Here is a 26,019-nt window from a genome sequence, read left to right as displayed (position 1 = left end):
TTAATTACTTGCGTTATTAGTCGATAATGAAGCAAGGGTGTCTGCTTGAAGGATGTAAGGATCTGTGTGTTGGGGAAAGTTGAGGACTTAAAAGTAATATGAAATATATTTTGTGTACGGCAAAGTTTGACTATCTTGACGAAGAGACGGGTACGTTTCGAAACTGGTAGATTACAATCTCGATGAGCGGTTATATACTAACAAATCTAACATTTTAACATGTAAGTTTGAATCTATTTTTCTTAATTTCTTTTGTTGAAATTATTAAAGGGGCTAAGATGAGAGTAATCCATTAAACTAAGAAAACACCGTGAAATAATATTGATTAGAACACATTTATATTCCCCAGATACAGAAATAATTTTGAGAAATGCAATAAAAATAACTAAACGTGTTGTTTTGTGAGCAACATTTATATTAAAGGCTTTTTGGCTTGGCTAACCAATAAAAAAAAGTGGAAAAAAGAGGAACAAAGTAGAGAAAAGGGGAGAACAAGGAAGTCTGATTCCAAATTGACATCAACGTGGATAGTATGGTGGGCAACTGATGTAATTGAAAAGGCACCAGAAGAAAAAAGTTTTAAATGATAAAATATTGACATGGATATTTTTTTCTTCTTCGTCGTGTCGAGATTACAGAGAAGTCTGATCATGGTCTGAGCAGAATCCTGCACAGTTTCATATTGATAATCGCAGTCGGACTGGTCAGCTCCCATCTTTAGATGGGTTTTCTGTAGTATGTCCAATAAATTTAAAAATTAAAGTTACATTTTGAGTTGTGAGTATTCTTGGAATGACATCACTTTCTTGTAATAATTATCGCGTAGCGGTTATTTATCTGCAATGGAAACTTTGGAATACGTAATAAGAGTACGGATAAAACAATAATTCTCATCGAAGAACAACAAAGAAATGAGTAGCTACTTACAATACATTATTCTTTTCCCATACTGGCGTTGTATAATATTACGTGTTTATGTATTTATTATGTACATACATAATGTATGACATCTTCTAGAAAAATAGACTGAGGAAAAAACACCCATTTTGAATAACACACATTTATTTTTTCCTGTTTTTTTATTTATAATTTTTTAAAATGTAATTATGTTGTTTTGACTGTAAATACTTCGTCACACCATTCGACGTCTACTATGTTTATTGATCTTTAATGCCGATAATAATTAGCCAATGATATTTCAACTTTTGTCCATCTCCGTAATGTAGTGGTTAACGTGTTTGGCTCCCGTGTTCGAGGCTCCGGGTTCGATTCCTAAGGAGGATCAAAATAAATATCAGTGATTTATCACTTCACACATATTTCTTATAATTAACTTTAGATTCTGAAAATTTTGCATGTATGTATACCCTAATTATTACTAATTATTGGTATTTTATCCGAATAAGGGCTCGATGACAGAACACCCTATAAAAACAAAATTTATTTTATGCAAATTTTAAAATTATACTTTTACATTTATTCCATGATACGAAAATATGAAATTATATAACTGGAGTACGTTCCTACTTATTCAATATTAAAAATGGACAGGATAGAAATGTATATTTAACATCATTATATTTAACTACGACACTTATTTATTTTTTTACAAAAATGTTAATAAAATTAGTATATAACCACTCACCGTCCTACAAGTAAAAAAAATCCTTTCATCCTCCTTTCATCCTACAAGTAAAAAAAAAAAACGGTGAGTGGTTATATACTAATTTTACGTTGAGTGGTTATATACTAATTTCACTCCTTTCATCCTACAAGTAAAAAAAAAACGGTGAGTGGTTATATACTAATTTTATTAACATTTTTGTAAAAAAAAAAAAAAGTAAAAATGACTGACCACAAAGTAAATGCTTTAAATATAAATAATATTGAGAATATTATAACTACGACAACTCAAAAAAGCAAAAGAAAATAAATATATAATTTGATTACTCAAAAATAGAAATCCTTTTATTTATGAATATAAAACAGTTTAATTTTTTAATAATGAAAAAACACATTTGATAAAATCAAAATGTCACTAACCCAATAATAAATATTAAATTAAGACTGAAATAAAGAATAAATAAGTAAAATAGAGGCTCTATGCCATATAGGCTTGATTTTGACCCAAAGAGCGTACTTCCATTGGCCCGAGGGGCTTACCTTTGTTAGGTCAGAGTACTTTTCTCTTTTATAGGCCTTAGGTCCATCGGATAAATAATCATAGTCTAAATTATCCTGGAAAAAAAAGTCAGTCAGAAGAGCGATGATGACAAGAGGATGACGAGGGAAAAATTAAACACAGGGTGTTTATATTTGATGAAAACTAGGGTTGAAATTTGGTTTTCGGTTAATATGAACTGTAAATTCATTAGGCTTTACTGTAATATTACAAATATCATATCGTAAGTGAAACCCCTTTGTTCCTTAAAAGGGTTTTCACTCTCTGTAATATCCAATTTTACAGAGAGTTGAAATGTCTCGCATTAAATATTAAAGCTACTATAAATAATTTAGTATTAACTAAAATAATTTTCATTTGTTGAAAATTAAATGTAGATTTCATCGTAGATTAAAGTAGTCAAAATATTATATAAAGTAATTTTTCTCTCTTGAAACTGTTGAAATGTTTTCATTATTCATAATTCATTCATATTTTTATACTGGTGGGTAATCATATACCTGGCATCAGTCTTAGTTTAATTTGGTTGGGTTAGGTTAGGTGTTAGGTCGTTCAACCTAGGTTTTGATGGATAGGAGGATTTCAATCATTCACCTTTTGGTCCACACTTTATCAGAGTGATGTTAATATTTTCCCCGACATGTGAAAAACCCCGCAGCTTCAACGCCAACTTACTGTCAATGATCTAAATCTCAACATTTAAAAAATTCAACTATCCGCCGTTTCAGTTTACTAGATTACTTATAGTTACATGATTTTTGGAATTTTTACATATTCTTATCCTGACTGCGAAATATATTTTTATTTTACTTAATGTATCACGATTTTAATATTCATTCTTTTGAAATGTGTACCTAAAACAAGTCATTTTAAATCTTGCTAGTAGTTAAATACTATGAAATAAATGGAGTTCTGGTTCCAACCCTTATGTATGGAAGCGAAGCATGGAGTTGGCAAAAGAAGGATGAAAGCAGACTGAATGCAGTCGAAATGCGATCCCTCAGACGAATGTGTGGCAAAACGATGTTTGATAGATGTTCGAATGATGAAATAAGGAAAGAATGTAAGGCTGAGATAAGCATTATCGATAAAATTAAGAAAGGTGTGTTGAGATGGTTTGGACATGTGGAGCGTATGAGTGAAGAAAGAACGGTTAAACAAATTTATGGAGCGAATGTAGTTGGAAAAAGAAGCAGAGGACGACCGAGGAAAACTTGGCACAATCAGGTATGTCAAATACTTGAAAGCGGCCGGGTCAGGAGTCGTAATAATCGTCGGGTATGTATGAGGAGATGCATGAATGTAGAAGAGGCAAAGAATGTTTGCAAAGACAGAGTGGTGTGGCGTTCGATTCTCTCTGCCTACCCCTGCGGGGAAGCGGCGTGATGGTTAGTTAGTTAGTTAGTTAGTTAGTTAAATACCTGTTTTTTGGACTGATTTTACGATTTTTTGACTGGATGTGTATTTTTTATTAATTTACAACATTTTGAGTGTGTCCTAATACTTGTTCACAAATCTGGATTATCTCCAATTATGTGAGTTATTTAGCCCCGTAAATGCCCAGACTTCCATATTCTTCTTCATCTTTGTGATGAGATGTCAAAAAATAATATGATTTTATTAATTTACTTAATGCCGATTTTATTCCAAAATATCTATAACTAGCGTAAATAGTGTTTTTTTCAAATATATTTCTTATGTACGCGTTAATAAAAACATTTGAAAAGTAAAATGGTTATACAAAATCTGAACATTCATTAATAGGTACAAGAAGAAATTGGTTTGTTTTCCAATATATTGAATGGTTTAGCTATAAATCAATATTGACTGAACTCACTAAAGCAATGTGACAATAAACGGGGTATTTACCTCGTGTATTTTTCTATTATCTGCATTCGTATGACCATTCATGGTACACTCTCGAGTCGTTCTCCGCTGGCATTGATTCAGCAGCGAGCGGGCTCGGAACGCGTGCGGGAATTTCTCCATACTGATATTTTTATCTGGCAATGACCATCGCTAAGCAGCGTAACAAGTGATCGCGTGAGCTTATTACAATAATAATTATGTTTATAATTTCACACACGCAAACTAACGAAACGAATCGATCGTCGGATCTGCGTTCTACAGGTGGGTGTGACGTGGAAGTGTCTTGATAAATTCATACACACATATTACCCGGAGAAGCAAATGAGAAAATGTGGGAAATCTTAATAATAATAATAGTAATAAATTTGGATAATATTAATAAATTGTCCGCCTCTGTAGTGTAATGGTCAGCACGCTCGACTACCGTTCTGGAGGTCTCGGGTTCGATTCCCAGGGGGGTCAAATAAATATAAGTGATTTTTTCACTGTAATATTCATTCAATATTACCCTGGACTGGTACCTGAAGCGGAGGGCTGATCACCTTTCCTTCGTGTGTAAACGATCAAGATAACACTGTGTTCATATGAAGCAGTGCCCTATGCACCATTGGGGTGCGGATAAGGGTTTATTATTATTATTAATAAATTTGGATAATTTATACCATTTTCGTAAAATACTACCTCAAGGGCGCTTCACTGTGATTGAATTGGGGAAAAGATGATACTAAGTCGAAATGATGTGATAGCAAACAAATGTGTTCTTAGTTTTTTTCTAAAGATCATCTTACTATCACTATTTCTAACCATTGGTAGAAGAGCATTCCACGCCATCGGAACCGCAACAGCAAAGGCAAACACAAACAATTCCTCATACAACTCCAAATACAAACAATATTGCCACTCATATTTTGTATAATAATTGGAGGTATAATTAGAGATAATCCAGATTTGTGAACAAGTATTTAGACACACTCTAAATGTTGACTGGTCAAATTATAACCTAAAATAATAAAATGAAAAGGATATTTTCTGGCGTTTCTCGTGTACATATGTGGTTACAATCCAGGATTCGGACCTCACATACAAATGCTAAAGTTTCTTGTCAATAAAAAGCTTCTTTCATCTCACCATAGATGTATCCAGTGAAATTCTTGTGAATTCAAACACAACGTTTTGAATTTAATCAATATAATTAGTTCAATGAATTTGAGTAGTGTGGTTGTCAATCATGGGTAGAATTGGTGAATATTACACGTGTGTGAAGTGATCACTTAAACCAGCCTATGGCGGTCGTAAGCCCTGTAAATGCCCAAACTTCCATATTCTTCTTCATCCATGTTGAGATATCAAAATAATATGAAAAATAACTTCTATAATTAGAGATATTCAAGATTTGTGAATAAGTATTTGTAAACACAATGTTATAAATAAATTAAAATCAAACACTGATTTTTGGGGTCTACTCAGTTGTATATTTTATTTTTCAAAAATATGTAAATTAAAATTCGTGACAATTGTTCGTCTTGTCAGCATTATCAAACTACAGTGAAGATTATACAAAGTAGTTTGATAAAATAATAGTTACGAATATTATTTTTATGTTTTCAATAATTAAATATACAACTTAGTAGACCCTAAAAATCAGCGTTTGGTTTTAAAATGGTTTAAAAATTAATAAAAAATAAGTTATTGAGATCTACAAATGAAACACCAAATCAAAACATAAAAAATAAAAAAAAGTGTGTATAAATTTATTGAAAAACCGAGCGTAGCTCTAGATATGAGATGTAGGAGATTTGAAAAGGTGGAAATATATAATATATATTAATGTATTTTTTTTACAAATTTATGAGATATTTTATAAATAAATGAAAAACATTCCATGACTTCATTCTCAAATTTTATTGAATTTAAGATATATTAGATATCTCGACAGAGACAAAATACCGTTTTTACAATGGGAATATTGAAGTCTGGGCATTCAAAACGTTTACAACCTATCATTGACTGACTTAATTGAATTACATCTAGCACATTGAAACAGTGAAATCTCGCATCGATTCTTATTAATTAATTCAATTTATGTATTCCGTGAAGAAGATTTGTCAGAATAACGTTTTTGATCGAAACATTACTGATCCAAGTATAAATATGTAAATTCAGAGGAAATCGACCTCGTATTTCAATGTTCCAATTTTTCTAGATATGTTCCGATCATTGTCCTATTTTGAAAGTAATTTTAGTCGCCGCTTTGAGCGTATACGCTTACCATAAAAGGATATTTTTGGTAACCATAACTCGTTGCAATATGCAAATAAACATATAAATAATTCTGAAATTGTTGCACGCACGATAAAATATGCGAAAATATATTGCAACGTTTCTACCTAGTAATTAGAGTCTCACAGTCCACTGCCAACTTCCATACTTAGTATTACATTGAAACCGAACCATAACTCTAATGGGCTCAAGGATGAAGTCAATATGGATCGCTTAAACTACTGGTAGGACTAAAATGTACCCATATAGGCCAATTCTCAAAACAGTCTTAACTACTGTTTTTTTATCACGATGATTTGTTTCATATTCATGCAAGATTTGTCATAACAATGTAAACTGATATCTATAATTTTGTCTATATGACTATAAATGTTCGCTGCATTGAGAAAATTAAATATTTTTTTTCGAAAAAAATATACGACCACCAAAATATATCAAAACGTTAATTAGGGTTCAAACGTGTTTTTTTATGACATCGCATATCATAACCTTACATTTTGGCAGTTGACATGTCTACTTATGCGCAATGATGTAAATATTGAAGCGTCCTATAGTTGGTAAATAAATATATTTTATTAAATACATATATTTCATTTTTGTCAAGCTTCCGCTGTATTGACGAAAATTCCAATTTTGTAATTAAATTATTGCGTTTTACTCAACTCCATCTTTTTAACAGACAATTTATTGTATTGTAAAAAAGTCCTATTGTTATAATTTTTGACTTCTAAATATTTTGAACGACTTTGACTAAATTTGACTTTCATATGTTAAACAAAGAAAAATGTTCTCTCAAAAGAAATAATCACATTCGCGTGCTCATTGCTTGATGAAAAGAGAGCTCCAGGCCTTATTCTTCTACTGCTGTTTCATTCCACCTCTATCGCTTTATGAGTGAGCGAATGAGACAAATTTGCATTGGTTTTGTTAAATAATATTCTTGTTCTCTGTCGTGAATCGTGACTGAGTTATGCCAATTAAGGCCTATACTGGGGTTCATATGCCAAAAAAATATATTTTTTGTGTTGCAATACATTGATTTTTTTTAGAATTTTTCAGTTAATAAATACAAAATTTAAAAAATAAAAGAAAAACAAAAAATCAAGTAAATATTTGTTTCCATGTAAAAATTTGGATGTTTGTAATTCCGTACAAAAATGGTATATTTATGTATGATGTCAACTTGCTAAGGGTGAAGAACAATTTACTATTTGGGAAAAAAAATAAAAACCAATAGCCGGTGAGATAAGGAGCAGTAATAGCTTTGGCACTCGGGGTTGCATATCCGTATTCCAACACGTTTAACAAATTTTTAATTTAAGGTTTAACACACACGTTAGCACTGCCAAAAAATGTAATTATCAGATTATGTTTGCTCTTAAAAACTAACCCATATTATATTATTTATTGGTTCGGCATTAATTTTGTGAAATGACATGTTAATTATTTTAAAAAAATAAACACGTGTATAGTACCACTTATTGAGTATTATTTCATTACACACGAATAGTTTCGAAAACTACAATTGTTATCATCGACAGATTACTATTAAGATTATTTTACGATTTTCACTTTTGCTGATCACCTGTCGATGAAAACAATTATAGTTTTCGAAATTAGTCATGTGTAATGAAATAAAACTCAATAAGTGGTATTATACAAGTGATTTATTAAAATATAATAACTAACACATATGTCGTGTGGGAAATGGCAAATGATTTTCAGCACAGGGGCAAGCTAAGGTAGAGTTGTTCTTGTATCGTGCCGAGTCGTTCTCCATCGGTTGTATTGTCTTCATGATTCTTGCATGACAGTAGACTGTAATACGCTCACTACATATATGTATTACAAATTATACTATAGTTGCAACAGGAGCAATGGACCCGCTGACTATAAGAAACATCACGGAAGATGTTCTACTAAATATTTATACATATTGCTTGGCTGCCATCGTCTATATAACTGCTAATTTTCTCATGTTCCTGAGGGAGTTAGTGGTTTAGACTGCAAGCTCTAAGCTATGGAAATATTCATGGAAGTCTCCACGCTGACGCCTCTGTAATTTTAGTACGGTTAGGGTTGCCGGGGTATTTAATAATAAATAATGTGTTTAGGAAAAAGGGCGAAACACCAAATAATGCAAAAAAAACTTAACAATTTTTAGGTAAGCAATATTGGGAGCGGTCAGTACTTGGATATGTAACCGCTTGGGAACACCGCGTGCCGTTGGCCCCCTTTTTTGTCTATTTTTTTTATTTTTTATAAATAAATTATAAATGATTTTACTCGAATAAGTGCAAGGAAAATGAGAGGCATCTTGCCAACGACCATACCATGTTGAATGCACCGGTTCTCGTCCGATCACCGAAGTTAAGCAACATTGGGCGCGGTCAGTACTTGGATGGGTGACCGCTTGGGAACACCGCGTGCCGTTGGCCTTCTTTTTGTCTATTTTTTTTAATAAATAAATTATAAATGATTTTACTTGGATAAGTGCTAGGAAAATGAAAGGCATCTCGCCAACGACCATACCATGTTGAATGCACCGGTTCTCGTCCGATCACCGAAGTTAAGCAACATTGGGCGCGGTCAGTACTTGGATGGGTGACCGCTTGGGAACACCGCGTGCCGTTGGCCATCTTTTTTGTCTATTCTTTTATTTTTATAACTAAATTATAAATAATTTTACTCGAATAAGAGCTATGAAAATGGAAGGCATCTCGCCAACGACCATACCATGTTGAATGCACCGGTTCTCGTCCGATCACCGAAGTTAAGCAACATTGGGCGCGGTCAGTACTTGGATGGGTGACCGCTTGGGAACACCGCGTGCCGTTGGCCTTCTTTTTTGTCTATTTTTTTTAATAAATAAATTATAAATGATTTTACTTGGATAATTGCTAGGAAAATGAAAGGCATCTCGCCAACGACCATACCATGTTGAATGCACCGGTTCTCGTCCGATCACCGAAGTTAAGCAACATTGGGCGCGGTCTCAGTACTTGGATGGGTGACCGCTTGGGAACACCGCGTGCCGTTGGCCCCCCCTTTTTGTCTTTTTTTTTAAACTAAATTATAAATAAATTTACTCAATAAGTGCTAGGAAAATGGAAGTCATCTCGCCAACGACCATACCATGTTGAATGCACCGGTTCTCGTCCGATCACCGAAGTTAAGCAACATTGGGCGCGGTCAGTACTTGGATGGGTGACCGCTTGGGAACACCGCGTGCCGTTGGCCCCCCTTTTTGTCTTTTTTTTTTTAAAAACTAAATTATAAATAAATTTACTCAATAAGTGCTAGGAAAATGGAAGTCATCTCGCCAACGACCATACCATGTTGAATGCACCGGTTCTCGTCCGATCACCGAAGTTAAGCAACATTGGGCGCGGTCAGTACTTGGATGGGTGACCGCTTGGGAACACCGCGTGCCGTTGGCCCTCTTTTTTGTCTTTTTATTAAAAACTAAAATATAAATAATTTTTCCGTAAGAAGTGCAAGAAAAATGGCATGACTAAAATTTTAAACTCAATTAAAGATTCACATTTTGAGTGTGTCCAAATATTTCAACTATTAAGGTGTTCGTATCTTGCATACATCCGGATAAAAGGGCCTCTGCTAAATACTTAATTTTCTCAATCCAACATAGATAGTTGTTGTGAACTCATATGTACTGTTTTATGAGATTGATGATATATCTAGGAGTTCCAAAACTTTGAATAGTGTGGTTGTCAATCATGGGTAGAATGTTGAATGTTGAACGTGTTAAGTGATCACTTAACCAGCCTATGTTAGGTCATATGCCTTGTGAATACCCAGACTTCCATATTCAATACCGTCTTTGTTGAGATGTCAAATAGATATAATCCGCTTACCAAACAACACCGTCAGAATAACGCAGTCCTCGTGACGTATCCATGACGTATCTTGTGATATGACGTCACTAACCTTTTGTGTTATATCTTTCGCCCAAACTTGATATGTATAATCAAGGTTGTTCTTTTTGTATTGTGATGATGTTCAAATCGTATCTATTACAGTTTGTTTACGCAGGCGGAGGCGTTAGGTAAATAACAGACCAGTGGGTATTTCCTGCCGGTCTAATATCGTAATATTCAACCCGGCCGAAATAATTGATTATCTCACAAGCTATGAATACAACGTGCGTAAAAATGAATAAAATATCTACAATAATGCATTTGTTACACATAATCTTGTTGTATTATGCAGATAAGTTTGTTTGAAAATAGCAATGATGAATTTCATGTATTGTTACATTCACGTAAATATGCTAATCTCAAAAGTAGATACATACTAAAGGGTCCGCCAAATAACTTTTTTTTTTCAAAAACAGGGCGCAAAACATCGAGTGTAGCTTCGGCTGTGTGGCACGTAGCGCCGTCCTGTTGAAACCAAATGTTGCCAATATCCTCCTCTTCAATTTTTGTGAACAAAAATCCGTTCAACATGGCCCGATAACGATCGCCATTGACTGTAACGGCCACTCCTTGCTCATTTTCAAAGAAAAATGGCCCAATTATGCCTCTGGACCAAAATCCGCACCAAACAGTGACTCGTTTTGGGTGTACCGGCTTTTCAATGTATGCGTGCGGGTTTTCTGTGCCCCAAATACGACAATTTTGCTTGTTTACATACCCGCCAAGATCAAAATGAGCTTCATCCGAAAAGATGATTTTTTTGGCAAAATCGGTGTAACCGGCGTGGGTTACGTGCGATGACTCTCAAAAATGTACACGCCTGGCCTTCTTCGGAATCTCCCAACTATGCCACCGTTGTAAGGGGTGACGTTCCAGACGGCCCCGCCGTACCGAGTTACCGAGTAAGCTGGATACGGACGGAGGTGAATGGATGTATGAGCCGGGAAGAGCGGGCACTGGACCGACAAGTCAACCTCAATAGCCCTGATAAGGGCTTTCCGAAACTGGTCCGTGAATCGGTATAATGAGGCGAAGCGGTCCAGGCTGGCGGCGCGGCGAGTCGTCCAAGGAGCGGGAGCGGAGAAATGAAACACAGGTTTCAACAGTCACACCAGAACTGGTTTATTATTAGAAAATGCGCCCTCTATATACCCGGCCGTGATCGCGTACCGCCCGACAGTGGGAAAGTACAGCCAATCAGCGGCCGGGGGAGAGAGACAGCCATATCTCTGTCTCTCTCTAATGGGCACCGGACGGGCTACACTTTCATACCGTACCGGTGCCGTTCCAACAGTTCGTTATTACATTACAATTTACAATTTACAAGTTTATTTTATCAGTAATCTATATCAGTAATCTATTTATACAACTTAACATCTAGGCGCATTTAATATTAACATTGTCTTATTCTTTCTTACATCTAATACATTCTGTAAATACATGAGAAATCGGTAGAATCCATAGAGGCCCTTCTTCGGGCCGCATTCCGACGGGCGACCGTTTCGCTCGCCGCCAGGCGCCTGGAATTCTTTTTCAGGGCCGCCGCACGGGGTGTGCGATCTGTCCGTAACAATCGGCATCTTCTGTAAGTCGATCGCAGGCCCACTCAGCGAAGCGAAAACGCATTGGATGGTCAGTTGGCTTCAACTCCTGAACCAATTGGACTTTGTATGGCGTCATACCAAGGTCTTTATGCAAAATTCGTCTCAATGATGTCTCCGAAATGTTCAATTGTTGAGAACGACGGTGAATTGATGTTGATGGCGCTTCACGCACACTTTCTGCCACAACATCGATATTCTCGGGTGTACGCACTGTTTTTGGCTTTTCACGCTTTGGTTTATCGATGAGGATGCCAGTTTCTTTCACTTTTTTCACAAGATAACGAACATACGGAGCTGACGGTGCTTCTCTTCTTCCAAAAACCGTACGCAATTTTCGCACACATTCTGCAACATTACCATGATTTTCAAAGTAATGTCGCAATATTTCCCAGCGTTGTTCAAGCGTATACACAACCATATTCGCTCAGCGGAAGGATAAAACTAATTATCTGTCAAATCAGACATGAGCTAAGTGTTACCATTCACGAAATAAGCACTAGTTGAAAAAAAAAACTTTAGATGGCGGACCCTATATTATCTACATTTCTTTATACAATACGAAGTATGTTACGTCCATACAAAGTATGTATGTATGTATATTTTATTTATTATATCGGCATTCATTTTGTGGTAAGAACATGATGAAATTTAAAAGAAAACACTTTTTTTACCACTAATATATATATTTTTTAAATTAACGACTAGTTTCGCAAGCTATGTTTCCATCTTCAGATGGATATCTTCGTTTTCATTTTAAATACGCACATATATAGTTAACTAGTTAAGCAAGAACTAGATTTGAAATAAATACTTTTATTATTATTATTAAATGTATGACATAATATAGAAAAAGTAAAGTGTATTTTATATACATTTGTAGATACGAGTACAACTAGGTTTTGGGTGACGAAGCCTAAAACCCAGCTTAGGTTAATAAATACTAACATTTTGAGTGTGTCCAAATACTTGTTCTCAAATCTGGATTATCTCCAATTAGGAGTTATTTTTTACATTATTTTTTTGACATCTCAACATAGATGAAGAAGAATATGGATGTCTAGGCAATTACGGGATTTACGACCGTCATAGGCTGGTTTAAGTAAAAACATTACAGGCGTGTAACATAATTATAAAAGATTTCCATATTCTCTTCATCTATGTTGAGACGTGAAAAAAATTATGTTATGTTTAAAATGTAATATTTTTTTCCGCTGTGAATATTATATATGTATATATATATATATATATATATATATATATATATATATATATATATATATATATATATATATATATATATATATATATATATATATATATATATATATATATATATATATATATATATATATATATATATATATATATATATATATATACGATTATACGTATTTTATCTTCTTCAAAACCTATTTCAAATTTATTTCAATTTAAAGTAATTATTTTCCATACAATTTTCCTTTTTACTATAAAATATATTAGATAAAAAGCGATATACCTCTGTTGTTATTTTTTTACTGTTATATATTTTACTAAATCTGAGAAAATCTCTTTTCTTCGGAGGAATCGTTCATTTCTCATGTACGATTCCCCCGTATGCAACCTTGAGTGCTATATCCATTTTTATTATTCGTATTTACGATTTATATAGAAGTTACAATTTCTCTTCCATCGTCTTTTCCATAAGGCAGCAATGTACTTAAGTATGAACTCCTACACTAACGTCATATATATTCCATAAAATATAGTTCATTCTGGATCCAAAAACCCAGAACCTAAGACTTTGCTATCCTGTGCTCAAATATCGATTAACATCGCTTATTTTGATTCAAAGTATTAAGAATTATACACATACTTATATATATTTTTCACAGTGAGGGCTGAACTTTAAGGAAGTAGTGCGCACAGTCTGGCCTTCTATCCTTGAAAGAAAACAGACGTTGTAAATTACAAACAACACGAAAAAGTAAGTAATAAAGAACAGCACAATCCACTCAACAGAATATTAAATGATAAAATAAATATGTATTAACATCGGTAGTACTTGACTCCATTCAAGGTAATAATGCTAATAAGGGTATTTTCCGATATTTGTTCGCATAATACCTTGTTTTTCTTTTTCATAAAATAATATTTCTTATGGCAATAAGAAAATGTCTCAAATTTTGGATTTAGTCGAGTATTTTTTTCATTATCATATTTTTAAAGAAAATAAATAAAATACACAGATTTCAAGATATTTGGTACAATTATTTTACAAATCACTATCTGCTGTAATAGGAATAATGAAAACATTTTCATTTGTATTTTAGTGACATGAAAACAAACTATTTGTAACGTCATCACGTGTGACTGTCACAATCTTGTCCAAACTAAAAAAGTAAGAATCGCAGAATGTGCGACCTTTATTAAAGCCCAGTGTTAATCATAACTTAATTTTCTATTTTTTTGTTAAAACACTGCTTTTGTATTGAAAAAATAAGTTTTTCTTTGAAATAAATACCAACATGGTTTTGAAAAGAAGACTTATTGAAAGGTAAGGAGTTTTTTCAATATATGTATATTCTAAATAATTAAAATAAATCCAATATATATGTACTAAAAAAATGGGCGTGAAGTGAAGTCTGGCTCCCAGCGCAGCAGGACGATTACTAAGTTATATTATTGCGTGTAAGAAAATAAATGCGCCGTTGCTATTACTGCGGAGTAAACATACTAGTAGAAGGTTTAGCTGTCGCCGTATAACCTTTCCAAACTATCAAAGGGTGACCATACATTAACTCCTGTTTCTGCAATATGTTAAGCATAAAAATTCATTCATCTCATTAAATTCAATGAAATTAATGAATATTTATCAAATGAATTTAATAATACCCCCTCGTCATCCTTCAACGTCCCAAGGACACAACTTTAAATCTAGACCTAGCATCCCATCCGATGTTTGAAAATGATGCATCGAAACACGTGTCAATAGATTTTAAGAAATACCGATAATGACCAAGTAAAAGTTAAATTTAAAATTAAAATAAATTATTGGGCGAGCTTAGCTGAAAAAAGATTTCGTAATTTGGATTTTTTTAAGAAAATATATATAAAAAAATAGGGTGAAGAAAATATGAAAATATTTTTTGTATTGCGTTATATAAAAACATTTTAATAGTGTTCTACAGTATAGAAGTAATATCTTATCTTGTCAATACGCTAATGACGTCATAGCAAAGGCTCCATTCAAATCTATCTAAACTCCGCGATATTGCGTGTGACGTCAGGCCTCACGTTTCTGAAAAATTGTCGTCTTAATGGGCCACTCCCTTCAGGATCCTAGCTTCGTCTTATTTCGGGACTGAAATATCCCGTGACGTCATCGGCGGGGTGGAATGAATTATTAACAAGGCTTTTGAGATTAATATCAGAAGGGAGATAATTTAAGAGGTGCTTGCTACTCGGGAACTTTAATTCAATTATCATGAGATACTCTTTTTTTCATTTCTGACATTTTAGATTTTCCCATGTCAAAAAAATATTTTTAAAAGATTATTTAAAACTGATAACGAAGACGGATTTTTTTTAAATTAGAATTAAGAAGAAAAAATATGTAGTAAACTTATGTTAATAAAACATCTTCAGTAATACATACATTTATTTTTTTAAATAGTAAACCACTGATTTTTAAAAAGGTTTCCATTTATTGCAAAATTCAAGTAAATATCGTCATAATAGTTAGGTCGTATACCTTTCTAGGTGATCAAACCTTAAAAACTCAAATTCCTCTCTCATCTGACACTTTTCTGCATCCAATGGCGCATAAGGCACCGATTCGGATTGACACGGTGTTCAACTTGATTTTTAATTATTATTATTTAATGAAAAGGTGATCAGTCCTGCGGTCCAGATTCTTGGTCTGGAATTATATCTCAAATTTGGTCAAATAAGCATGTCATATACCTGTATGTTAGAAAGTTTATACATGACTAGCTTCGTGGAAAGAGGTTGGCCACAATTGACATCTACGTCAAATTGGCCATAATTGTCATCTACGGTTATGAGGAAATAATAACAAAAGATGAAGAAATTTAAACACTTCATTCACTCAATAAACAATATCGAACAAATTAATAAAAACATTTTTTTCAATATTTTCAATTTTCAATATTCAAAACAAAACAATGTTTTTTTTGTATTTTCGTACAAATTTTTAAAAATCTTTTTTTTTTATTAGTTGTATCTCATGTTAATATTTAATATGATCTTATTTGGGCTCAATCAAAGATTTTACTCTTGGCACGTTTTGGCACGTGGATGCCATTTTTTCGTCTCGAAACCATGCTTGAATTATGGACAAAATGAGCTTTTCCACCGTAGTGCAATCAATTTTGGAGAGCCGATTCTTACAGATTGCCGATAGATTTTCAACTAGGTTTATGTCTGGCAAAATTCTTGACCACTCCAACACAGTTCATCGTTTTTTAATGAAAAATTTCATATTTTTTTTTGGATTTGTGGCAGGGGGTTAAATCCTGGTGAAATATTCCATTACCATTTGACCCTCGTTTTTGTATCTCTGGTAGTATCGTTTCCAGTAGAATTGGGTGATACTTCTTGCTATTCATCATCTCAGTCACTGAAAGAAGCAGCCATGGTCCATACGAGGAACACCCCTAAACATTTGTTAGAAGGTGTTGAAAATACGATAAAAGGTTTTGTTTTAATTAATCTGTTCAATACTGTATTTATTAAAGTTAATGACATTTTATCCCCCCTATACTAATAATTCCTAAAACGAGCAAACGAAAATGAACTCATTCGACTACTGGTCAATGTCCTTTCGCGAGAAACTTTTTACCAGAATTTTTTTTATCATTTATTTTGTTTTTTTCTTTCACATATTTTAAAATATGTTTATTCAAACCCAGCCATTTTCGTTAACATTCTCCCTATTTTATATTTTTTAATTACCAGAATGTGATGAAATGTTCAATATTAGTTTTAAAAAACTAATTAGGAATGCGATATTGCTCACTTTATATTCTGCCATGTAGTTCTAGCTCAAAGGATTTTTTTTCATTGAAATGTTTTGAACAATATTTATCCTGTCCCAGATGAGCGCCTCTACCATGCGATAGTGACCTTTAACCCTTTTGTAATTGAACTACCCTCTGTCCCGACAGGGAAAAGGCGGAGGGTCATTCGATTGACAAAGCCATTTTATACGGTTAAAATATCCTTTATTTAATTTAAATGCGCAATAAATTGTCTGGCATTTTACCGTAAAACTGTTAATTACACTTAAAACAAGAAAATGCCATTCTTAATGAATATTATATGAAAATTGTTTAAAACTTTTTATATTTCATTAATTAAAAAAAAAAGATACATTTGTGATTGCTTCAGTAAAGTTACAGAGGCAAATATAAATTTTATTACAGTAAAATAGGGCCAATAGTAAAAGAAAACAGATCTCCTAAATCAGAGAAATAAATTCATTCTATGTAAAATATTTCCGAAATAGAAAAACCGAAAATGGCCACTGAAGCGTGAAATACGAGTTTTTCTATTTCGATGGTAGTTTTATTTATCACAAAAACTACTTTGAAAGTAAAATAGGTTTTATCTGAAAGGTAAATGTCAAATTTAGTTTAGAAATCCACAAGAATATTGTTCCGCCCATACTTCAAGTATGGTATCTTATTATTCAACATAACTTTGGCATTTATACCTATTTTTATGTTCGTATTATGTTCGTACTGATATGATAACGTGGTACGGGTTATTGACGTCTGCAACATGAGAAAACGGTTCAATTACGGTATTACAAGGCAGTATAATAATGTTGTTACGTTTTCATCGAGCGAACATTCGACCATAAACACGTAGTGCTATTAAAAAGTAAAGGTACATTAATATTTAAAAAAGGTGCTGTTGGTTTTTTCCTTACCTGAAATATATACATGCATATTAAAGCCACAAACTTATCACAGAGCACAGATGAGAGTTGGAGATGTGGTACCATAGGAGCACAATTGTAAGCGTATTAGTAGGCCAATTTCCCAAAGAGGCGTAAATATTAATTTTTAACATAACCAAATTAATTCAACTTCTCTTCGTCCAGTCATTTTATAGTCTGTTGATGACAACAGCTCATGACTGTTATTTTCCACACCTTGCTTGATGGTTGTCAATGTTCGATGTAATGATTGAAAAAATGATACTTTTTCATATAATGGATATAAAAAGGTTCTTAAATAGAAGTATGTGAACGAAAACTTTATTACGAAAAGAAATATTAGGGTTATTTTTTAAACATGAAAAAAAGCATTCGTTGTAAATTTAAACAATAAAAAATAAAACAAAACAAAGGTCTGTTAATGCGTTACTAAATCTCAAATAGCCAATAAAAAAGCAAATATACTTAATAAAATTCATAATACAGGTATATTGCACATGTATTTACGCATAAATTATCATGGGAAATGTATATTAAGAAAAGCGGCTGCGTAAGCTTTGGGTTTTGTGACACATGTGTGGAGAACATGGGGAATTTAATAGAAAATATGATGATTTTAACGGGATGAGGGTATCCGTTATTTTTTTATACGGATTTTTCTAACAGGTTCAAATTGTGATAACATTTTTGGATACTGCTGTATGTACCACTGATCTGACCTGTTCCGCTGTTCTGTTTTACTAATTTATGCTCACATATCACATTGTTTTCGTTTATTTTGTTTTACCTAAGTATTGCATTATAGTACATGCAGGGGCGTGCATTCCTTACAGGCAGAAAAGCAATGCCCATACTAACTTACCCGCGTGACGTATAAAAATGCAACCAGTACCTATCCTACCTTACTATGTAGTACCTAACTTATCTTACTACCTACCTCTATTGCCTACCCTAGTAATTAGTACCAGCTTACCTAACTACCTACCTCTACTGTAGTATCAGCTTCCCTTACTGTCTACCCTAGTAAGTAGCACCAGCTTACCCTACTACCTACCTCTACTGCCTATCCTAATTAATTCTCTGTGCACGCCACTGAGTACGTGTATGTACATTTGTTTTGTAATCAAAATATCGCACAAACCGCTTTGTCGAGTCGTATTAAACATCATTACTCCAGTCCTTATTCTTATCTTCAATATCGGAGACATTGAACTGTAGTATGACCTTTGTAGTTGAACTAAAGATTGTATTATGCAAATCGCACTTTTATATTGAATACACGGATAGAATAGGGTAAACCAACCCTTGTATAAATAGATTTTTCTTGTTTACCTTTGCTTCATTCGCTTTTTTACGCGTCACAGGAAATATTTTTTTTGCTAAATCTATTTATAGCCTTACGTCGGACGTGGAAGAGATTTTATATTGAAGCAATAAATCGCCTATCCATTTTGGAAGTAAAAATTTATTGGATTTTTCCAGCATACTGACTAAACTAACATAATTATTCTTCCCACATAAGAACGCCTACTGGTGTACAAGGTATATTTACTATGGGGAGATTCTTAAGATTATAATTTTGATTTTAATTTTAATAATTAAAAAAATAACTTCTATCATACCATTCAATTAAAAATCTTTAATGTAAAAAAGTGAAATATTTGCGTTTTTATTATTTTCACAAATATTTAAATTTTATACTTTTTCTGTGAGTCTAAGCCGCTCATTATTAAAAATAGGTATCAAATTGCGGTAGAGGGGCTCAAATCTGACTTAACTCTGACTTACGAGTCCGCGACACTAACAACGGGACCATAACCCGGCTTACTAAGTTTTATACCACTAGTTTTTTTTATACCACTAGTTACGAAAACTACAGATGTTTTCATCGACAGGTGATTATAAAAAACGAATGACTGTTAACTGTTACATTCGGTTACATACAATAGTCAAGTCATGAACAATTTAGAAAATTTAGATTTGTGACACATTTGTATGTAATTTATTATTAGATTAAAACCAATATTTTTAGCTTTTCCACTTTTTTATTTGACCAGCGACCGGGTTTCGTCGTTACCGACATCATCAGACTGGGGGACATCCCCCAGTCTGATGATGTCGGTACACGATGTCATCAGACATCCCCCAGTCTGATGATGTCGGTAACGACGAAACCCGGTCGCTGGTCAAATAAAAAAGTGGAAAAGCTAAAAATATTGGTTTTAATCTAATAATAAATTAAATATGCAATTCCATCACGAAGTGTCAGTGGATAATATAAATCTATTAAAAAACATTTGTATGTGATTGAGTCGTTATTTTTTTTATCACCTGTCGATGAAAATAAATGTAGTTTTCGAAACTAGTCGTGTTAAATGAAACAAAACTCCATAAGTAGGATAAAATAACAGTTTAAGTTTTTAAATAATCATATCGCAACAAAGTTATTGCCAAATCAATAAATGATATGTATGTAATTTGTATCATTCTTTTTCTTGTATCATCTATAGGAAACTGGTTAATGTTGTAGTTTCTACAATCTGTCATTCTTTGATAAATAAAACACTTTTTTTACCACTTGAGTTTAATATTATAAAACTAGTTTCGGAAGCTGTTTTATATTCAACTAGTTTATATTGAAACCCGTAGATATAAGCATATGTGGCTTCCAAAGCTAGTCGTAACAAAATAATACTCAAGTAGTAAAAAACAAGTGTTTCACTAATAATTTAAAATTAATTTTACCTTAAAACAGAATTAAAAATAAATAAATAATGAAATCAATAATAAATTAAATAAAATATTTCTTTGATTTCTAAGTGAAATATGTAAAAACGATTTATTTGAGTGTTGCTATACGTAAATGAAATATTTTAAGTACGCAAATTTATCTAGATATCCGTCGTAAGGTCGTATTTGAGAAATGTAATAAAACGATCATTGACATAATTTATAATACAATTATGAGTATAATGAATAATAATCTGCGAGTAGATTGCTGTTGCCTACAGGGCGGGTCGAATTGAACCGACTGATGTAAAATGCATGTAAATTTTGTAATTTTAATACTTTATGAATTCGTTATTCAAAAAAAAATAATGACGAAATATATCTTACAAAAAATCAGTCGGAAATTTGATGACATAGTAGATAGCATTAATTATATATTCATATATTACAAAATATTGGCTCAACACAGGCTATACCTAAAGAGCTGTAATACATATAATTAAAAAAAAGTAAAAATAAATAAATATGCCCAATAGCTACTAAATAACTACTATGTCATAAAGTTTTCTTCTTATTTTTTAACTATAAGACAGACATTGCTCATATGTGTGTACTGCTTGTATAATTAATTTGTTATTAAGGGGATATTCGCAAAGACAGAATTCATTCGCCAGCTAACCGCCGATAAGGTAACACGCCCGATTTGTTTTAAATAATGTATATTAAATATTTTTTTTAAGAATATATTTAGAGAGAAAAAATATTTTAAATATTTTTTAACTCCTTACCTTTCAATAACTGTTTTCTTTTTAAAACCATATAATTATTTCGAAGAAAAACTAATTTTTTCAATGCAAAAACGGTGTTTTAAGAAAAAATTCAATAACGTAAAATGTTACCTGGATTTATAGGAAATTACATTGCGACTTATAGAAGCTGGATCTTAAAATGTTAAAAATGTTTCAGAACGGGACCACCATTATGGACACTTTTTGAAATATCTTTGCAACGCAGTTGATACTTTTTGGCATCGTACTATACGTACGATTGTGTTCGATTAATTCAGTTTTTACAAAGTTAGCACCTTTCGCTGATGCATATCGATTGTGAAATTAGTGACCAGAAAATTGTCCGGTGACATCACTTCCGGTTCAGTGACCGAAATACAATTACTAGAGGCAGTACCTACCGCCGCTGGTAACTGGTGATATTACCAACTACCGGCTATCATTTTATGGTTGCTTGATACAATTATTCAATTGAAGCGATATTAGAATATATGACAGACTTATTTGTTTCCAAAAGGTATAAACAGATCACATAAATAATACGTACACGAATATATGTATATGTATTATATATTGCTTACGCCAAAGCACTATCTTGTAATTCGCTTCTAAATATTGTCCAATTTGCCTCCCCTATTAAAAGTTTTACTACATAGTATAGATAACTTTAAAATAATTACTATTTGTAAAAAACAAGTGTTTTCGGTTAAAATAATTAATTCAGAACATAATTCTTAGAATAACATTTATTTATAAATTTAAAAACGTAATTTAAAATTTTCAGCTAATAATGTCAAATAAAAAATATAGCGAAGACATTTTTTTATAAAAAAAGTATAAACGTTATTTTTATGTATTATTTATGGTAATTAAAATGATAAATTATTGGTTTATTTGTATTTATGAAGCTGTTAGTGTGTTTTCTCTCAGTTAATGCTCTAAGCTTTTTGGGTAAATGAAAGCTTCATTAAATGTGCTTTAATATTTAATTTAACCCTTGAATAGGGTTTAGTAACAGTGTTTATAATTACTCATTAATTTAAATGATCTTATTATTTATTTTCTTTTAAGCCGGTGGCAGTGACATAATTCGGTTTTCGGCTGAGTAAATTGAATCAAAGAGTGATTTGGGATTATTTAATTTTAAAAAATCTGAAAAAATAAATAAATGTGAACTGTCTAACGGACAAATACGATTTTAAAAATAATGTTTAAGTCATATTTAGTGATAAATTTTACAAACTTAGATTAATTAACAACATTTTGAGTGTGTACAAATACTTGTTCACAAATCTGGATCATCTCAAATATGGAGTTATTTTGTGACATCTCAACGTTGATGAAGACGAATATGGAAGTCTGGGCATTTACGGGCCTTACGACCGTCATAGGCTGGTTTAAGTGCTCACTTTACACACGTGTAACTTTCACCAATTCTAAGCATGATTGACAACCACACTACTCAAATCCTCAGAATTTCTAAATATATGTATATATTGTTCAAATTCGAAATATAGTACCTGAATTCACTACAGTTTCACTAGAGACATCTATGTTGTTATGTTCATTAAATATTTATGTTAGATTAATTATTTATTCACGGTCGTAAAATACCACAGAATCGTTAGAAATAAAAGTCTATGGGTAAAGTTAAAGTCATAATACGTTAGATATATAGAAAATGCGTTATTTATCCACTGTAAATGAAAACTGCTAGGTCAAATATATAATTAAAGCCTAAGATAACACTATGTCAATGCGATGTGTTTTGTACCGTAAATATTAATATTTTTGAAATAAAAAATAAAATAAGTTTTAAAAAGTAGTACGGTAATGAAATTTGATCTGCAGCATGTATTTATTGTATATTTTTTGATTAATTTTATAAATATACAATTCATACATAAATACTTTATGAATATACTTTGTCACGATGTATCTTAATGCGTTATCTATGTACTGTAATCAATAATCAGAACAGGGAATAATTCTACACATTTTAAAGATAACACGTTAAAACATTGTGGCCTATTTCACGTGGCATTCAAATGAGTATAGTTAGGGTCAGGGATCCACTTGTAAGAGTGTGGTAATCGGACGAAGTCAGCTGATGGCTGCGGCTGATTGAATAGCGACTCTCAATTAAAAAAAAAACAAAATCATTTCACACGAAATGCAATGAGTCATCAACAATACTGAATTCAGCTGTATCCAATGCGAAGAATTACGTTAGAGGATTTATAATCTGCACGATACACAAAATAAAAATTACATCATAGTTATTTCTTTTGCAGGATACGATTTTTTAACTCAATCCTCCGAAGAGTTGTCTAATATCACAACATTTTTTATTTTACGTTTGAAGTAAAAATTCTTTTCCAAAATTAAATGCAATAAATAAAACGACACAAAGAGTGACATAAAGTTGTTCGACATTAGGCTGTCGGTTGTTAATCGATTCGCTAATTTTAGTCGATAATTGATACATAACAATTCATCGTTTGATAATATTTATGAACTCCATTATGAGGGAAGAAAACTGGTATCTTAACTATAGAAAATAATGATAAACCTAAAATATATTACAATGAGTAAAAACAATAAATGTTAGTGCTTAAATATGAGGTATGGAAGTAAAACATGAAATTGGCAAAGAATAATGAAATCAAAATAAACGACGTTGAAATGTGACCCCATGATTTTTTTGTTGTTGATCAGATTGCCTAAAATACTAATATCATTATTTATAAAACCATTTTATTGAATGTGTGTTTTTTATCCCTGAAAATTTCCAAAGCAACAAACTGTATCAATTGTGTTTAAATTACATATTGAGCTTAGTCAGATGACCGCAGATGAGGTGACACGCCCTCGTTTATAATGTCATACGAATTGATTGATTTCGGTCATGTTCGGTTGCGATCGATGAAGCTCGAAAACTTACGGTAAAATAACGATGAAACTAATAAAATAATTATCAGGTGAACTGAATATTGCTAGATGTATTTATGCTGAAATTGACCCAATGACGATCGATAATAATTTACCGGTTGAATGCTGAATGCAAATAGCTTAAGATTCCTGTGGGAAGATCTAGATTCTAGATATTAAATGCGGTTGGAATGAAAAAATTTTGGATTTAAGTTTTGTACTGACATTTCTTGTAGACACTAACTGACTGACATCAGACTGGTCTAATGATGTCGGTTACGACGAAATCATGATGCTGCTCAAATAAAATTCATGTGGAAAAAATTATATAGTTGTTAATATATTTTATTATGTGAAATATTATTGGTTAGATAATTTTTAAGAAACTTTACATTATAATCAACAAAATTACACTATTATTATGTTATTATCAATTATTTAGTACAAACTGATATAAAATAGTGGCTGCTTAGTGGTACAACCAGCATTCGCAGTTGGGAAATGTGAGAGTAGTATAATCTTCGTAAGAAAATCACATTTCTTTGAAAAATTCATTTTATTTCCGCATTCTTCCCACATATAAAATCACGAATACCACTCTTCATACAATTTTTAGTTGAGTCATATAAACCCTAATAGAAAAAATCGTGAAATGAAACACGAAGATGTAATAAAATACAATTTGAACCGATACGTCAACTTTGCATGGATCATTGGATATTTAAATTGATTAAGTCATGCACATTTTTGCAATTATATTTACAATAATAAAATATGTCTATAACTGGGATTCCCTTAATCAGGTGACAAGACGACAGGCGTCGTGGCGTAGTTGGGTAGACGCTCGACTGCGAAACTTCGCGGGTTCCATTCGAGAAAGATTTATTTTCAATCGGTCCGGGTGTTAGTGATGTATTTTTCACATCTACCGAAAGCAAGCTTCTTAAAGTAGAGGTTTTGCGGGTTATTCCTTAAAAATAAAAAGTAGATAATACTTGTTTACTTTAGTTTAAAAGTACATAAATTATAAATATAAGTTTCATCCCTGTCACGAGATCTGACACGATCTATGTAGTTCTACCTACCGCCATTTGTTGGTAGCATTTTTATAAGTGATTTTTGTCTTTAAAATAAAAATAAAATAAAAACGCGATACGTCTACAGACAAATAAAATTACAATAACAAGACGTTAAAATATAATAGTTACATAGCAACAGAGGCGTAGTGACACGCCGAATAAAAGCTGAATCGAACATAGTAAATGAGGTGGTGGATCACTAATTGAATGATTTATGGTCCATTTAAATTGGCTGCAAGAAAAAAAATGTCGAAGTAAACAATTCACTTTATAAAACATGAAATGGACTGATTTTTTTAATTGGATATTTATCTTGTTGATTCATTCCACTTGTATTATTTACTTAATATTTTATCAGAGGAGATAATATGAAATATAATTAGTTTTTACTTAATAGAGAAAATAGCCTTCGGGGACGGAGATATAAACCAGTCTATATAAATGCAAAGTCCAGCGATTCAAATATTTCGTATCATTGAATCCATTTTACAGATTAAAAATATTAGTAAATGTATCAAAGGATAATTTTTTTACATCACAACAAAGATAAAGGATAATATGGGAGTCTGGGCATTTACAGGACTTACGACCGTCACAGGCTTGTCAACATTCACCAATTCTACCCATGATGAAAAAGATGATTGACATGCTTATTATGACATAAATGAAAATAT

The 26,019-nt window shown here is 32.3% G+C and overlaps 1 protein-coding gene and 6 non-coding genes across 7 annotated transcripts in view; all 7 read left to right on the top strand.

The window, feature by feature from the left end:
* The window catches only part of LOC148309167 (uncharacterized), a 308,399-nt gene that overhangs the window by 57,480 nt on the left and 224,900 nt on the right, over window positions 1–26,019 (top strand). The gene's annotated exons all lie outside the window — the stretch shown is intronic.
* Window positions 8,651–8,769, top strand: LOC148309176 (5S ribosomal RNA). The gene has a single exon (XR_015837586.1). It is a non-coding gene; the product is annotated as a 5S ribosomal RNA (ribosomal RNA).
* LOC148309175 (5S ribosomal RNA) lies at window positions 8,850–8,968 on the top strand. The gene has a single exon (XR_015837585.1). It is a non-coding gene; the product is annotated as a 5S ribosomal RNA (ribosomal RNA).
* Window positions 9,054–9,172, top strand: LOC148309174 (5S ribosomal RNA). Its single transcript, XR_015837584.1, has one exon. It is a non-coding gene; the product is annotated as a 5S ribosomal RNA (ribosomal RNA).
* On the top strand, window positions 9,254–9,374 carry LOC148309173 (5S ribosomal RNA). The gene has a single exon (XR_015837587.1). It is a non-coding gene; the product is annotated as a 5S ribosomal RNA (ribosomal RNA).
* On the top strand, window positions 9,453–9,571 carry LOC148309172 (5S ribosomal RNA). The gene has a single exon (XR_015837593.1). It is a non-coding gene; the product is annotated as a 5S ribosomal RNA (ribosomal RNA).
* LOC148309171 (5S ribosomal RNA) lies at window positions 9,653–9,771 on the top strand. The gene has a single exon (XR_015837592.1). It is a non-coding gene; the product is annotated as a 5S ribosomal RNA (ribosomal RNA).

This window comes from Brachycentrus maculatus, unplaced genomic scaffold (genome assembly GCF_059751285.1).
Source record: "Brachycentrus maculatus isolate JH-2025_06_01 unplaced genomic scaffold, ASM5975128v1 h1tg000138l, whole genome shotgun sequence".
NCBI classification, from domain to species: domain Eukaryota; kingdom Metazoa; phylum Arthropoda; class Insecta; order Trichoptera; family Brachycentridae; genus Brachycentrus; species Brachycentrus maculatus.
The sequence above is the reverse complement of the archived record's forward strand: the minus strand, read 5'-3'. Positions and strand labels throughout refer to the sequence as shown.